The sequence below is a fragment of the Martes martes genome, assembly GCF_963455335.1.
Source record: "Martes martes genome assembly, chromosome: 9".
Taxonomy (NCBI): domain Eukaryota; kingdom Metazoa; phylum Chordata; class Mammalia; order Carnivora; family Mustelidae; genus Martes; species Martes martes.
In genome coordinates this window covers 79712633-79729891 of record NC_137896.1, presented here as the reverse complement: position 1 = coordinate 79729891, position 17259 = coordinate 79712633, and positions in this window count along the sequence as shown.

Below are 17259 nucleotides of genomic sequence, written 5' to 3'. Positions count from 1 at the left end.
AAAATCCCTTTTATTACACTACACCTGTCCCTAAGAAAGAAATCCTATTTACTGATTCTCCTGGAACTTTCCTATTTGGTCTGCTGGTCCCTCCTTGGAGGCTATGCCTGTTGGGTGTATTCCTCCCCCAGGTATCATGACTCCTATAGGCAGTGCTAGCAGTGGGATTCTGAAATAGTCCATGGCCATGGTGACATCACTCATGATCAATACAACCTGAAGGGGAATGGACAATACAACGTTAAAAATAGAGACTCACAAAGCAAGAATCAGTAAGTGTGCTTTCAGCAAAATACTAAGGATTATGCATTCTAAGCAACCGTTACATGTATTGCTCAGTTTGGCATTTTGATTTACTAATCAGCCCTTATGAATCAATGCCCTGAGGTTTAATCAGCCTAGATAAACTTCAAAATAAGGAATTTAAAATCTAAAGATCAAGATCCTGAAAAGAGAGTAATAATTCTTGGACTCCAACACAAAGAATCTGCCAAGAAACAATCTTAAATGTCCAAAAATAGGAGAAAGGTTAAAATTATGGTATTAATAACAGCTATTTTGTTGGACACCTACTATGTGCCAGGTATTTTGCACATATCACTTTTTTTCCTTAAGTTTCCCTTTTAACATTTTTTAAAAAGATTTTATTTATTTATTTGACAGAGAGAGAGAGAACATAAGCAGGGGCACAAGCTGGCAGGGGGAGAGGGAGAAGCTGACTCACTGCTGATGGTGGGGCTAGACCCTGGGATCATGACCTAAGCCAAAGGCAGACAGTTAAATGACTGAGCCACTAAGGTACCCCAATGTATATCACTTTAACTCTTAACAACCCTGAAACTTTGGTATTTTACTAATGACCAAGGCTGAGAAAGGTTAAGTGCCTTTAGTCACACTGCTAGTATTTGGGGAACTGGAATTTGAATTCAGCCTTGTTTAGAAGCTCATTCTTCTCTCTGTACTTCTTTCTATATTATGCTAATACATCAATATTATAGAATATTGGACTACCCTTAAAATAATAAATATGATGACTTTATTGATATAGAAGAAAATGTATATGAAGAAGGTAAATACAATATAATACAAAAACATAAAAATTCAGTGACCCTAAAATCATTTACAAAAGGGAACTCGGAGAAAATAAAGTAGTTGCTACTTTAAAGCAATGAGATTATGTTTTGATAATTTTTTAAAGATTCTTTTATTTATTTGAGAGAGAGAGAGCAACCATGCATGTAGGGAAGGAGAGAATCTCTAGCAGACTCACCTTTGACCACAGAGCCTGATATGGGCTTGATCTCATGATCGAGACCTGAGCCCAAACCAAGTCAGTCCCTCAACTGACTGAGCCACCCAGACACCCCTTGTTTTGATAAATTTATATCTATGTATTTCTCTTTTTTTGGAGGGGGAGCAATTATAAATATTACTTTTAAATTTTTTTGTTTACAACTGTTAGTATATAGAAATTTGTGTGTTGACCTTGCTGTATCTTGCAATCTTGCTAAACTCAGTCATTTGTTCTAGATTTTCTTTTTTGGGGGATAGATTTCTTGGAGTTTTCTTTGTAGACAATCACATCGTCTGCAAATAGGGAAGATTTTATTTCTTCCTTTCCGATCTGTATGCCTGTTATTTCTTTTTCTTACTTCCCCTGGCTAGGACTTCCGTATGTTGTTGAGCAGGAGTAGAGGGATGGACAGCTTTGACTTGTTCTTTATCTTAGGGAGAAGCACACAGTCTTTCATCATTAAGTACGATGTTAGCTGTAGGGTTTTTTTTCCTCCCTAAGATTTTATTTATTTATTTGAGAGCAAGACAGAGAGAACACAAGTTGGGGGGAGAAGCAGAGGGCGATAGAGAAGCAGACACCCTGCTGAGCAGGAACCCCCATGTGGGGCTCAATCCCAGGACCCTTGATCAGGACCTGAGCCGAAGGCAGATGCTTAACCCACTGAGCCACCCAGGCGCCCCTAGCTGTAGGTTTTTTGAGGATACTTTTACCATGTTGAGGAAAGTTCCTTCTATCCCTAGTTGGTTGAGAGGCTTTTTTTTTTTTTAATCATGAATTGATGCTTAATGCTTCAAATTCTTTTTCTGCATCAATTAATATGGTCATGTGATTTTTCTTCTGTAGACTGTTAAGCTAATTGTATTAATTTTCTAATATTGAACAAACTTTGCCTTCTTAGAATAAACCCCACTTGGTCATGATGTGTTACTCTTTTTATATTACTGGATTCAATTTTCAAATATTTTGTTGAAGATTTTTCTATGTTCATGAGGGACATTGATACATAGTTTTCTTTTCCTGTAACGTTTTTGGTTTTAGTACTATGGTAATAATATTTGTATCTTCTATGCTTTTGTTAATTTTCTGTTTGCTACTGTGTTACTGAGAGAGGAGTACTGAAGTTCCCAACTATGATGTGAATTTATATATTTCTTTTTCACTTCTGACAGATTTTTCTTCCTGTATTTTGAAGATCTATGGTTAGATGCATAAACAATTGGAATTCTTACACCATCTCAATGAACTGACTCCTCTATTGCTATGAAATGACCTTCTTTATCCCTGCTGATTTTCTTTGCTGTTAACTCTGCCTTGTCTGATATCAACCTAACTGTTTCAGTTTTCTTTCAGTTAGTTTTCAAAGTATATCTTTTTTCATTCTTCAGCATTGAATCTATAGATCATATTTGAAATGAGTTTCTCATATATAGCAGATAGTTTTTTGTTGTTGTTGGGGTTTTTTTTTAAAGATTTTTTATTTATTTATTTGACAGACAGAGATCACAAGTAGGCAGAGAGACAGGCAGAGAGAGAGGGAGAAGCAGGCTCCCCACTGAGCAGAGAGCCCGATGCGGGACTCGATCCCAGGACCCTGGGATCATGACCTGAGCCGAAAGCAGAGGCTTTAACCCACTGAGCCACCCAGGTTCCCTGTTGTTTGTTTTTTTGTCCATTTTGACTAATCTGTCATATCTCACTGGCTCAAATTCCACTTTAGCCAAGGAAATACCGGGCACCAATTTGCTTAAGGCTGGCAATTATCGTGACAAGAGGGAAAAAGATCACCTGACTGGGCAGCAAATTAGAGAATAAATCAATAAGTAGAATTGAATTTACCTTTTCCCATAATCCTATGGTTGCTACACAGCTGGGGAGATACACTCACAATGTCCGGGACAAGCTTCAGCTACCATGACGCTAGAAACATTTAGTATTTGTAAAGCTGAACCCTTAAATGATATCAGCTGACTTTGTATCCCAAAAGAAAGACAAAAGTTCTAGAGAGGGGAAAATTGTTCTCTCACAGAAAAGTGTTTTAACAGATATTTTTGCTGAGATTGTATCTCAAGGATAGGCTGGCACAAAACTAACTTGTATTCACACAACAATAGTAGTGTTCCCGTGTTAGTGCTGAAGTAAGGTAAAGGTAATTTTAAGTAATCTGACGTACAACTGTGGTCTTTCTGTGTAGACTGAAGAGTATTGATTCTTGCTTGGAGTCATATCCCCACCCTGCTGAAATATGACAGTCATGTGATTTGCTTTGACCAGTGAAATATGAGTGAACAGGATATGTATCAATTTACAGGAGGAAGTTTTAAGAGCCAGTAGATAACTATGTTCTCTTTTTTTCTTTGCCGTCATGACCTTCAGTGTTCCAAAGTAGTATGAGTAAGAAACAAATTCATAGTGATGCCTGGGTGGCTCAGCTGGTTAAGCGGCTTCCTTTGGCTCAGGTCATGATCCCAGGGTGGTGGGATTGAGTCCCATATTGGGCTCCCTGTTCGGTGGGGAGCCCTCTTCTCCCTCTCCCTTTGCCTGCTGCTCCCTCTGCTTGTGCTCACTTCTCTCTCTGTCAAATAAATAAATAAAAATCTTAAAAGAAATTTGCAAGTCTCTGAGATCTTGGAGACATTTGTTACTAATAATTAATAATAATTAGCCTATGACTCATATTTTTTACATATGCTTTACTGCCTTTAAGCTTTCCTGTCTCATCTCTCTCCTGCTTCCATTTTTTTGTGCTTAGTTTTCCTCTTTTTATACCTTTATATTTTGCCATTATCCTGTCCTTGAGAATCTGTTTTTATTTATTTTATCTATTTATTGTTTTAACTGTCCTTGAGAATTTGAATCAACAAAAAGCAGAGGAACAGTTAACTAGCCTGGAGCCTTGAAGATTTTAAATTTCCTCTTGTTCTACAAAGTCCAGGTAGTTGATTTGTTTGTTTGTTTGTTTGTTTAAGATTTTACTTATTTATTTGGAAGAGGGAACGAGAGAGAGCACAGGAGCAGGGCCAGAGGGAGAAGCAGACTCCTTGGGTAGGGAGCCTAATGTGTGACTCAGTGAGGGACTCAATCCTACAACCCTGGGATCATGACCTGAGCTGAAGGCAGACGCTTAACTGACTGAGCCACCCAGGTGCCCCAATCCAGGTAGTTTTTACAAGAATCTTAGGCTTACTACTATTTAGGCAGAAAACTAGAAACCTGAGAATTAAACATTTCATTAAATTCTTGCATTTGACTAGCATTATAAATGCTTACCCTTACTTCACTTTTCATTATTGACTTTATAGTAAATACTTAATATAAATTTAAAGCAATTTAAAGTATATATTGTAATCCCAATATCTTAATTCTATTCTCTATAACAATAATACTAATATAAGCTTTAAAATAAAGGTTTTAAATTTTAACATTCTGGTCACTTGAAGAAAAAGAATGTCAACAAATAAACCTCCTTAAATTCTCTTCCAAGCTCTTAATGAAAAGAATTCCCATGGCTCCCATACCTCTTTATGAGTTTGAGAGGAAAGATTCCTCTATAGCACTCCTAGAGATTCCGATTCAGTACGTATTTGGAAACCATTGCGTTAAATGGTAGTGAATCCCTAGTATAACTGGAACAGAAACGTTTCATCCTCAATTCTCAGGCTGTACTTTCTTTCAAGTACTAATTAGGAATTTTGGAACAGCTGATGCAATGTACTGTCCCCACCGTATGTTGAAGCTCTAATCCCCAATATGATGGTATTGGAGCCAGGCCTTTGGGAGGTAGTTAAGTTTACATGAGATCATGAAGGTAGAATCCCCATTATAGGATTAATATCTGCGTAAGAGGAAGAAATCTGAGCTCACTGTCTACAGTGTGAGGACACAGTGAAAAGGCTGCTGTTTGCAAAGGAGGAAGAGGGCTCTCACCAGACATGGAATTTGCCAGCACCTTGATCTAGGACTTCCAGCCTCCAGAACCAAGAGAAATAAGTGTTTTTTTTTGTGTTAAGCCACTTGGTATATGGTGTTAACCTTAATAAAACTGCAGTTATTTTATCACCAAAGGATGGGTTTACTAGGGAATAGCTGAGAACTGCAATCTAGCAGACAAGCAGACAAACTGTACATAAATCCAGAGATCAAAGGGACAGAATGCTTTTTTGACGGAGAAAAGTGATCAGTTGGGAAGGCTGTTATAAACTAAAAGTCCACTGGAGTAAACTGAGTATAGTGGCTTCTCGTTGGCTGATAAGGAACTCCTCTCTTCCTCCCTTCTTTCTCCTCCCCTTTCCTAAATGAGGAGAATCAGACAGTGTCTTTTATTGAACCTCACAGAAGGATGGGGGTTGGTAGCCGGGAAAACCAGCACTGTGATTAGAGGACTGGAACTTTCAGTCCCACTCCCCTGACCTGGGAGGTGAGAGGGGCTGGAGGTTGATTCATTCATCAGTGGTCAATGATTAATCAATCATGCCTATGTAATGAAACCTCCATAAAAACCCCAAAGGATGAGGTTTGGAGAATTTTAAGGTTGGGGAACTTACACATGATGCTAAGCTGGGCCCCATACTCCACAAGGACAGAAGTTCCTTTGTTTTGGGAAATACCATCTGTCTCATCTATCAATTGATTCATATTCTTTTCTATCCTTTGCAATAAATGGGTAATCTAATGAGTAAATGGCTTTCCTGAGTTCTGTGAGCTGCTTTAGCAAATTAATCAAGCCCAAGGAGAGAGTTAACAGGAATCTGTGATTTCTAGCCAGTCAGTCACAAGTACAGGTAACAACCTGGGCTGTGCTTGGCATCTGAAATGGAGGGGGCAATCTTGTAAGACAGAGCCCTTAAGCTGTGGAATCTGTACTATCAGCAAGTAGGTAGTGATGTAGTTTTGGAATGTACGTGAGGTTTGGTGGGGTGAGGTCTGGTGCCGACAGCCAAGAAAGAATTCTTGAGATGTCTTTGGTGCAAACAGGTGATTTTATTAAAACACAGAGCAGGACCTGAGGACAGAAAGGGGCACTGGGTTTGTGAGGAGTGACTGATTATATATTGCGGGGTCAAGGGACGTTAGGAAAAAGGGAGGTGTCCAAAAGGACTTTCATATGCTAAAGAAGACCGGTACTGGTGGCCTTGCTATTAACAAGCTAAGCCTGTTTTTCCCTCTAGCAAAGCATTAACAATAAGATAGTTGGAAGTTTCCTGGAGGAATGTCACACATATCCCATCCAGGAGCTGGGAGTTTGGGGAGGTTGCAGGGTGTCAACTTGTGCTGTGTCTTCTGCTAGCCTTCTGCTTCCTCATCAGATAGTGTCAGAATTGAGTTAAATTATAGGACGCCCAGCTGGTGTGGAAGAATTGGTGGCACGTAAAACCCCCCCAAAGCAGAAATTGGGAGCAGAACCATTATTCCCAGTCACCTTCTTAAAATTATTAAATCAAGGGGTAGAGCACAGGAATAATTTTTTTTTAATTAATAGACTTAATTTTTTTAGTATAGTTTTAGGATTACAGAAAAATTGAGCAAATAATACAGATCTCATATTCTGTCCTTAGATCTATGTAATCTTCCTCATTATTAGCATCTTTACATTAGTATGTAATATATTAGTGCAATTAATGAGCTGATACAGATACATTACTAATAACTTAAGTCCATAGTTTATTCAGATTTGCTTCATTTTTACCTGTCTTTTTTATGTTCCAGGGTCTTATCCTGGATGTCATGTTACAGTAAGATGGCATGTCATCCTTTTTTTTTCTTTTTTTAAGATTTATTTATTATTTATTTGAGAGAGAGAATGAGCACTAGCGAGGACAGGGGGAAGGGAATGCAAAGAGCAGACTCCTCGCTGAGCAGGAAGACTGATGTGGGACTTGATCCCAGGACCCTGAGATGATGATCTGAGCTGAAGGCAGATGCTTAACCGACTGAGTCACCCAGGACCCCACATTTAGATGGTATGTCTTCTTAAGCTCCTCTTAATTGTGACACTTTCTCAGACTTTTCTTATTTTTGATGACCTTGACAATGTTGAGAAGTACTCGTCAGGTATATTGTATCATTCCCCTCTACTGAAATTTGGCTTAAATTTTTTTCATGATCAGACTAAAGTTATGAGGGTGCCTGGTTGGCTCAGATGATTAAGCATCTGTCTTCGACTTGGGTCCCGGAGTGCTAGGATTAAGGCCTGCATTGGGCTCCTTGCTCGGCAGGGAGCCTGCTTCTCCCTCTGCCTCTCTCTCTCTTTCTGTCTCTCATGAATAAATAAATCTTAAAAAAAAAAAAAAAGACTAAGTTTATGAGTTTGGGGAGGAAACTCACCAAGCATTTTTAATAGGCACTCAGGTGATTTTTTATGTTCACACAGTAGTTAGAGGCCCTACACATATGTGTATTATCTAGTAATTGTGACTGTAGGTGCAGCTTTGTGTGTTATACAGCCATAATGATATTTTCAAGAACAGAAACCATGCCTTACTCATCTTTGAATTCTTAGAGTTCAGCATAGGACTTATCACATAGTACCTACCTTACAGGTATTATAATATACTTGTATATTACTTGTTATTATAGTTACGCAAGTCCATTCATACCAGAAAAGGTAACTAAATATAAGGAAAGAAATAATTGTTCCTCTGAAAACAAAAATGAACATGAATCACCAAAAATAATGGGTATGGACTGAATGTTTGTGTCCCCCAAATGAATATGTTGAAACCCCAACCACCAACAGGACTCTGTTAAAGATAGGGCTTTTATGGAGGTAATTAAGGTTAAATAATGTCATAAGGGTAGGGCTCTGATCCAATAGGATTAATGTCCTTATAAGAAGAACAAGAGACGTCAGAGAATTCATTCTCTTTCATCCCATACTATGCAAGGACACAGCAAAAAGGTGGCCTTCTGTATACCAGAATAAAAATTCTCACCAGAACTTACCATCCTGGCTCCCTGATCTAGGACTTCTAGCCTCCAGAACTTTGGGAAAATAAATTTTTGTTAAGCCACCCAGTTGGTAGTATTGTATTATGGCAAGCCCGAGCAAACTAAAACAGATTTGGTACCAAGAAGTAGGATGTTGCTATTATAATAAAAACCTAAAAATATGGAAGTGGCTTTGAAACTGGGCTATGGGTAGAGGCCAGAAGAGTTTTGAAGTCCATGTTACAAAAAGCCTAGATTGTCATGAAGGGACTTTTGGAAGAAATATGTATGTTAAAGTTGGTTATGGTGAGAGCTTAGAAAGAGAAAAAGAGCTAGAGAGGCCTCTGGGTGGTTCAGTCTTTTAAGCATCTGCCTTTGGCTCAGGTCATGATCCCAGAGTCCTGGGGTTGAGCTGCACGTCGTGTTCCCTGCTCAGAGGGGAGTCTGCTTCTCCCTCTGCTTCTGCCCCCCACCCCACTCTCTCTCTCACTCTGTCTCTCTCTTAAATAAATAAAATCTTTATTTTCTTATAACAATTTTGTAGAGAGAGAGCACAAACAGAGAGAGCAGCAGGCAGAGGGAGAAGCAGGCCTCCCCCACCACCACAGCAGGGAGCCCAATGCCGCTGATCCCATCACAACCCAAGTGGAAGGCAGATGCTTAACTGACTGAGCCACCCAGTCACCCCAATAAAATCTTTAAAAAAAGAAAAAAGAGCTAGAGAGAAGGCCTCCATCGTCTTTCTTTCTTTCTTTTTTAAAGACTTTGTTTATTTATTTATTTGACAGAGAAAGACACACAGAGAGGGAACATGAGCAGGGAGAGTGGGAAAGGGAGAAGCAGGCCTCCTACCAAGCAGGGAGCCTGATGCAGGGCTCGATCCCAGGACCCCGGGAGCATGACCCGAGCCAAAGGCAGATGCTTAACAGTTGAGCCACCCAGGCACCCCAGGCCTCCATCTTCTTAGAGAACATATGAATAGTCATGAATGGAATGTTAGTAGAAATATGAATGCTAAAGGCCATTCTGGTGAGGTCTCAGATAGAAATGAGGAACAGTTATTGGAAAATGGAGAAAAGGTGATTCCTGTTTTAAAGCAGCAAAGAACGTGGCTGAATTGTGTTCTACTGTTTTGTGGAAGAAAGAACTTGTGAACAATGAAATTGGATATTTGGCTGAGGAGATTTAAAAAAAAATTTTTTTTTAAGATTTTACTCATTTATTTGAGAGAGAGAGCACAAGCACGGCAGGAGGGGCAGAGGGAGAGGGAGAAGCAGACTCCCCGCTGAGCAGGGACCACCCCTCCCCAACATAGGGCTCAATCCCAGGACCCTGACAGAGCTGAAGGCAGACACTTAACCAAGTGAGCCACCCAGCTGCCTCGACTGAGGAGGTTTCTAAGTAAGATGTTAAAGGTTGTAGCCTCCGTCCTCCTGACTACTACTAGTGAAGTATGAGAAGGGAGAGCTGAATTGAGGAAGAAATTATTAAAACCAAAAAAGAACCAAAATTTAAAGCTTTGGAAAGTTCTCAGCCTATCCAAGATGCAAAATAGGAGAATGCTTATTCTGAGGACAACACTAAAGGTGTGGTTGAACAACCATTTGGTAAAGATATTAATATGGGTGTGAACCCTGAATTTAATCATCACCTCAACAGACAGGCGGAACAAGAGATGGATTATACCAACAGAAACACTGTCAGTTGGCCCTAATATGAACAGGAAAAAATGAGGAAATGAAGAAAGGCTGCTGCACTTTTTTATTGTACAAAACTGGATGATAGAGCTCTTCTGCTGGAACATGGTTTTTTCTTTAAGAAAAAGGAAGGATGACCTTGAAGGTAGTCCAGAGAACTTTGGGGCTTCCATATCCACCATGGGCCCAGTGTGCAAGTTTTTCTCCTTGGTTTCAGAGGGTGGAGTCCTTGTAGAACAGCAGAGCATTGGACCAAAAAATATTATTCTCAAGGCTTAAGATCTAACAGAATTATGTAAGTCCTGGGAATGTAATGTACATCATTACAATTGACTATAATCATTACATTGACTATAATCAATATTGTATTATATATTGGATAGATGCTAAGTGAGTAGATCTTAAAAGTTCTCATCACCAGGAAGCAAAATTGTAAATATGTGTGGTGATGGATGTTAACTAAACTTAGTGTGGTAATCATTTTGCAACATATACATATATCACACCATGTTATACACCTAAACATAATACAATGTTATATGTCAATTATATCTCAATTGAAAGAATCTTTTAATTAAAAATAAGATCTAATGGGATTTGCCTTGCTAGGTTTAGACTTGCTTGGGACTCACCTGTCCCCCTTCCTTCCTTCCTCTTTCTCCTTTCTGGAATGGGAATGTCTATCTGGCCCATTATTGTACTTTGGAAGCACGTAGCTGCGTTTCACAGATTTTTAGCTGAGAGAATTCTGCCTCAGGATGAATCATACCTCTTAAGTCTTACCAATAACTGATTTAGATGATAATTAAATGAGACTTTGGACTTCAGATTTTAGAGTTGATGCTAGAACAAGTTAAGACTTTTGGGGTGACTGGAATAGACTGAATGTATTATATATACAAGAAGGACATGAGCTTGGGAATCCCAGTGGCAGACTAATGTAATAACTGTCAAATTTGTTGAGGGCAAGAGAATACTAAAAGATGAGAGAAAAAATGTAGAAATCTAGAATTCTGCATTCAGATTGTTCAGTGAGTATCTTTAAGTTCTTAACTTGCATGGAAGAAATTGAAGCTTGCAACCACAGCAGTGCATTATGGGTATGGTTCATGGAAGTATACTGATGAACTCCAAGAACCTGAATTCAAAAAGTCTTGGCCCTACATCAAAGCTCTGATAAATATTCATATGCTTTAAGTTAAAACAAAATGTTTAAGTACACCTGTATCAATTAGGAATGACAGTTGAGGGGCGCCTGGGTGGCTCAGTGGGTTAAAGTCTCTGCCTTCGGCTCAGGTCATGATCCCAGCATCCTGGGATTGAGCCCCACATCAGGCTCTCTGCTCAGCAGAGATTCTGCTTCCTCTCTGCCTACTTGTGATCTCTGTCTGTCAAGTAGATAAATAAAATCTTAAAAAAAAAAAAGGAGTAACATCTGGCTGTTAGTATCCAAGGTCCACATTTATTGTATAATAAGTAAGTCATACAAGGGCTTATTTTCTCACTGAAAACAAGCCCAGAGATAGGCAGCAAAGTTATCAACAATCAGATTCCTATACCATCTCTGGGGGCATAAAAGCTGACACTTAGAGCCCTAGCCATCATAAATGAATTCCAAACAGGAATCAAGAGAAAAAGGAGAACAAGAAAGGTCCCTCCCAGAAATCACACTCAACAGAGTCCATTTATATCTCAGTGACCAGCTCTAACTGCAAAGGCAGCTGAGAAGTGTCTTTTGTTTAGTACACTGCCTATGCAGAATGAAATACCAGTTTTATTGGTAAGGATGAAAGAGAATGAATTTCTTTTCAAAAATTCAAGTATAAGTAACACACAGTATTACATTAGTTTCAGGTGTAAAGAATGAAAATTATTTGGGCAACTAACAGACCCTGCCAGTGTAGATAATTTTGTAATGATTCTTTGTTTTAGTAACTTAAAACTAAATGACCAATTAACTGGCCCTAATGGCACAGAGTAGAAGAGCATGTATTCTACAGCCTATTCAGGTGGGATATGTGGGATGCTCTGATGGGATGGGGGGCCACCAAATGTGGGGTGACCTGATTGGGAGGAAGCCAGAGATGCGGGGGCAGTGAAAGAATTCACCCAAAGCAGAACCAAGGAGATAAAAGTTTATTGAATACACCAGAAGGGAGCAACGGGCATAACAGTAGAGCAGACTGTGTGCAACAAGGTGGTGGTGAGGGGCTGCAGTTTAGGGCAGAGTGAGAGAGTATGGGAGTATATGGAATTTTCCCTTTTTAGGTAGTCTTGGGAACTGTGCCTGTTTGTATTTGTCAGTTAGGGCCTATGGTTATTTTGAGGTTGGTTTCTTGATGATCATGTTTGCATTCAGCTTGGTGGTCACTGTGAGCCCTTTTACCTTACTCAGGTTTCCATTACTCAAGCTTGTTGCCTCATAGCTGCCTCTATAGGATACCGCAAAGCTGACTGGAGTACCTTTTTTACCCATGTGGCATCCAAAAGGGATAGATTCAGTGAAAGTCTGAAAATATGAGACTTGAAAGTTGGTTAGAGTTTAGTGCTAGAGATGCAGATGTGAGTGAGTCCTAACCCGTGGTATGGACAGCCTATTGGATGAACTCATAAAAAGGTAGAAAGAAGAAAGCCTAGGACATTAGCTCAAGCAATTGCAGTTAAACAGAATAAGAGTGAAGAAAATAAAGAAAAACCAGAAAGGATAGAAAGTTATATCATGAAGATGAAGAAAAAAGGGAGTGACCAGCATCAAATGAGATAAAAAGGTGAATGCGGATTCATAGAGCAAGCAGTGGAAAGAGGCTGGGGAGGGTCTCACTACTCAGTATATAGACTTTCTCATTAAATCCTTTTTTTGCTTGACCTGCTGTGCCTAAATCTCCTCTGGTTCCAACTCTCTACCAGTTCTAGGGTTAAGCTACTCACTTGGTTATTTGTCCAAAGGATGGTGACCTAGATCTAGAAGTCTAATTACTCCGTACAGATTTTCAATGGATCCTCTGGTGTTTCCTTCCACACCCTCCCATTGATGTGGTATCCGCAATTTACTTACGAGTCTATAGTATAATACGCCATGTCTTTGTCTCCTGTTCCTAGCAAAGAACTTATAAAAACTTTGGAATTTCCTAAGTGATAGGAGTATCTTTTGCTTATTCAGGAGGCTCCACTCTTTTTTTTTTTCAGGAGAGTGGGAGGTGAGTGGTGGTGCAGAGGGAGAGAGAGAACTTAAGCAAGCTCCAGGCCCAGCCCACCTTGGGGGCTCAATCTCATGACTCTGAGATCATGACCTGAGCCGAAATCAAGTCAGACACTTAACCAACTTAGCTACCCAGGTGCCCCTAAGAGGCTCCTCTTTTGAGTACACTTGAGTTCATGCTAATTTAGGGGAGGGCCCCTAAATAGACTCAGGATGGTGCTGGTCACCAGAAAGACCAAATGACTGGAGGGTTAGAACTTTTAGCCCCACGCACAGACCTCCAGGAAAGGGAGAGAGGGAGTAGAGATTAAGCTCTATAAAAACTCTTAAGGAAATCTGATGAGTTTCTGGTTTGGTGAACATCATGGAGGTGCTGGGAGGGTGGTGCATAGAGAGCATGGAAACTCTGTGCCCCTTCCCCCCTTCTTTGTATCTTTCCATGTGGCTGTTGCATTGTATGCTTTATAACAAATCAATAAGCATAAGTAAATATTTCCCTAAGTTCTGTGAGTTCTGTGAGTAATTATCAAATTACTAAGCCAGAGAAGGGAGTCCTAGGAATTCTAATTTAATTTATGGTTTTTTGGTCAGAAGTACAAGTGACAGTCTGGACTTGCAGTTGACATCTGAGGTGGAGGTAGTCTTGACGGCTGAGTCAGGGTTCTCTAGAGGAACAGAACCAATAGGATAGACAGATGATAGATAGGTGATAGATAGATAGATAGATAGATAGATGAGATTTGCTGTAGGAGTTGGCTCACATGATTGTGGAGAGCAAGAAGTCCTACACTCTGCTGTCTGCAAGCTGGAGAAATAGGAAAGCTATTTTGAGTCTGAAGGATGCAGAATGGCCCGGTCTGAGTACCCAGAGAGGGGGTCCCACAGGACTAGCCAAGAGGGTCCTTGGCTTCATGCAGGATGGAAATCAAATGAGCCAGCAGAAGTGAAAGCAGAGTTTATTGAAGATGTATGTAGAGACAGACAGATACAGACAAGAGTATCCCGGAGACTCGGAAAGGTAAGAAGCATGAGTCTTGTCTTTGCTTGGGTCCTGGAGTTTTTATTGCCCATTGTGTTCTGGTGCACAGTCTTTAACCTCTGGGATTTGATGCTGTCTCCAGGTAGAAAGTGTCAGAATTGAGTTAAATTTGTAGGACACCCAGGGGCACCTGGGTGGCTCAGTGAGTTAAAGCCTCTGCCTTCGGCTCAGGTCATGATCCCAGCGTCCTGGGATTGAGCCCCACATCGGACTCTCTGCCCAGCAGGGAGCCTGCCTCCCCCCCTCTCTCTGCTTGCCTCTCTGCCTACTTGTGATCTCTGTCTGTCAAATAAATAAATAAAATCTTTTAAAAAAAAAAATTTGTAGGACACCCAGTGTCCACTGCAAATTGGAGAACTGATGTGGGATAATCCCCCACATCTGGTGTCAAAGGTATTAAAAGTAGAGTGAGGAAAACAGAATTTTCCTTTACAGAGCCTTCCTGGAGTTCTGAATTATGAATTACTATACTTCTAATTGTCATTCCCCTCTGCATTCATCTTTCTTAGTTCCAACAATTTCTTTATCCTCTTTCCTTCTTCCACTAAGAACACTCCAACATCTCTCATTCCATTTCCCACTTTCTTAGTCCTTGTGGGTTTTTGTATTTTCTCATTTCAGTGGGGGTTCATAGGGAAACGAGACTAACATATGTTTGATTGCTCATGTTAAAAGTCACTCTGTAGAACATGTTTTCAAAATTATGAATTCTTTTAAAATCAGTTATGTGGTTATAAAATGCTTAAGTGATATCCTTTTTTTTTCAATACAGTAGTCCTCCTTTATCCACGGTTTCACTTTCTGAGACTGCAGTTACCAAGGCGAGCCAACCTCAGGCCTAACTCGGATGATCCTTCTCCTGATGTATAGTCAGGTCAATTGTCTAGTGCCACATCACAATACAAACATTATCCACTTCACTTCAAGTCATCACATGGGCATTTTACCATCTCACAGCCTCACAAAAAGGGTGAGTACCACTGTAAGATATTTTGAGAGAGACCAACATTCATGTAACTTTTATACAGTATATTCTTATAATTGTTCTATCTTATTATTGCTTATTATCAGTCTCTTGCTGTGTCTAATTTATAAATTAAACTTTATCATAGCTTTGTATGCATAGAAAAAAAAACAGTATAGATAGGGCTTGGTACCATTGTTAATTTCAGGGATCTCTTGGGGGTCTTGAATGTGGGCCCTGCAGATAAAGGGGCAGTACTGAATCTTATTTTTCTGATTAGAAATGTTTGCTCATTGGGGCACCTGGGTGGCTCAGTCGGTTAAGCGTCTGCCTTGGGCTCAGGTCATGATCCTAGAGTCCTTGGGATGGAGCCCTACATCAGGCTCCCTGCTCAGCAGGGAAACTGCTTCTCCCTCTCCCTCTGCTGCTCCCCCTTCTTGTGCTCTCTCTCTCTCTCTGTATCCAATAAAAAAATAAAATCTTAAAAAGAAACAAATGTTTGCTTATTAGAGTACCCAAAGGATACAGAAATATCTAACAAAGGGAAGGTCTTTCACAGTCATAGCCTTAGACAAAGTTACAGGTTGGTCTCTTAAGTATACTACTGTTTAGTGATTCTATATTTGTAAAATATAAGATAGATAAAAAACAACAGAAAGATAACACTAAAATGGTAACAGCAGTTAACTCTGGAGATTGGGATTAATGGATTTTTTCCCCTTCTAGCGATTTAGCTGTATTTTCTAATGTGCCCAAATTAACGTCTAATATTTATTTTTTGAACCATTTATATTTAAAAAACCTTAAAATGTTAAGATTTAAGTCTATTACTCAAAATAAATGTAATTATTTCAAACTTTCTCAATTTTTAGAAATTAAAAAAAAAATTTTTATTATCATATAATGTATTATTTGCCCCAGGGGTACAGGTCTGTGAATCGTCAGGCTTACACACTTCACAGCACTCACCATAGCACATACCCTCCCCAATGTCCATAAAACTTTTGCAATTTTTGAAATAAAATTTTTCATTACACTTAATATTCCAAGAATAAAAAAAAATTCCAAGAATAGTAAAAGGCTCTCTGATGTCTACAGATTAAAAGAATTTTAAAATTATAATAAAATTAAAGAATCAATACAATCTACCATACAGTTTCCATCACTTATGTAATTTGTGTTTAAGTATTTAAGGGTTTCATAGATGAACAAGCAGTTAATTTTCCCTTTTAACATCATTCACCAGATGGTCTAGAAATCTTTGATCTGCAAGCCTTGCGGGGTTTTCAGGCCTCCAGCTGAGGTGTTACTTCCCCAAAACTTTATGTGGTTCCTGTCCACTCTCTGGGACAGAATAATTAGACGTTTAGAGTAAAGTTACTGATCAATCACCATAAAGTTAGATAATTTGCCAAAGAGACCAGAATGAATTTTACAACGCTGTTCATGTATTGTTTTAAAGATTTTATTTATTTGAGAGAGAGAGAGAGACAAACACAGAGATAGCGACAGAGCAAACGGAGCCAGGGAGGAAAGGGTGAAGTAGGCTACCCCCTGACCCGGGAGCCTGAAGAGGGGATGGATCCCAGGACCCTGGGATCATGACCTAAGCAGAAGGTAGACGCTTAACTAATTGAGCCACCCAGGGTAACAAATCAGGGTATTTCTACAGGGTATTCTATTTTCTACAGGGTAATTCAGAAAGACTGCCTTAAAAGATGTCAACCTTTCCACCTAAATGTCCTATTGATATCTCAGACCCAAAGACCATTTATTTTGAAGCGTAATCATTCAAAAATTGGTTACCAACTTTCATCCCAAACACAAGCTTAGTTCTATCTGGTTCCTACACGAGTACAGGGGCGTGGGCCTGTTCATCTCTAAGGCCTCGCCACCTAACAGCCTCTCCTAGCCATTTTGCCGTCCAAGCGAGCTCTCTCGCCGGGTTGTTGGGTGTAGTAGGTCTCTCCCCTCCCCGCTTTCCCGGCCCTTGGCTAACCCAAGCAGCAGCCGGTAGGGGCCCGACCCTTCTACCTGGGCCTCGCCTTCCCTTCCTCCTCCTCCGCAGTCCCACGTCTGCAGTGGGTCCGGCCTCGGGGAGAGGGTGGTGGTGGAAAACCTCCCTTGACTCCTGCAGCC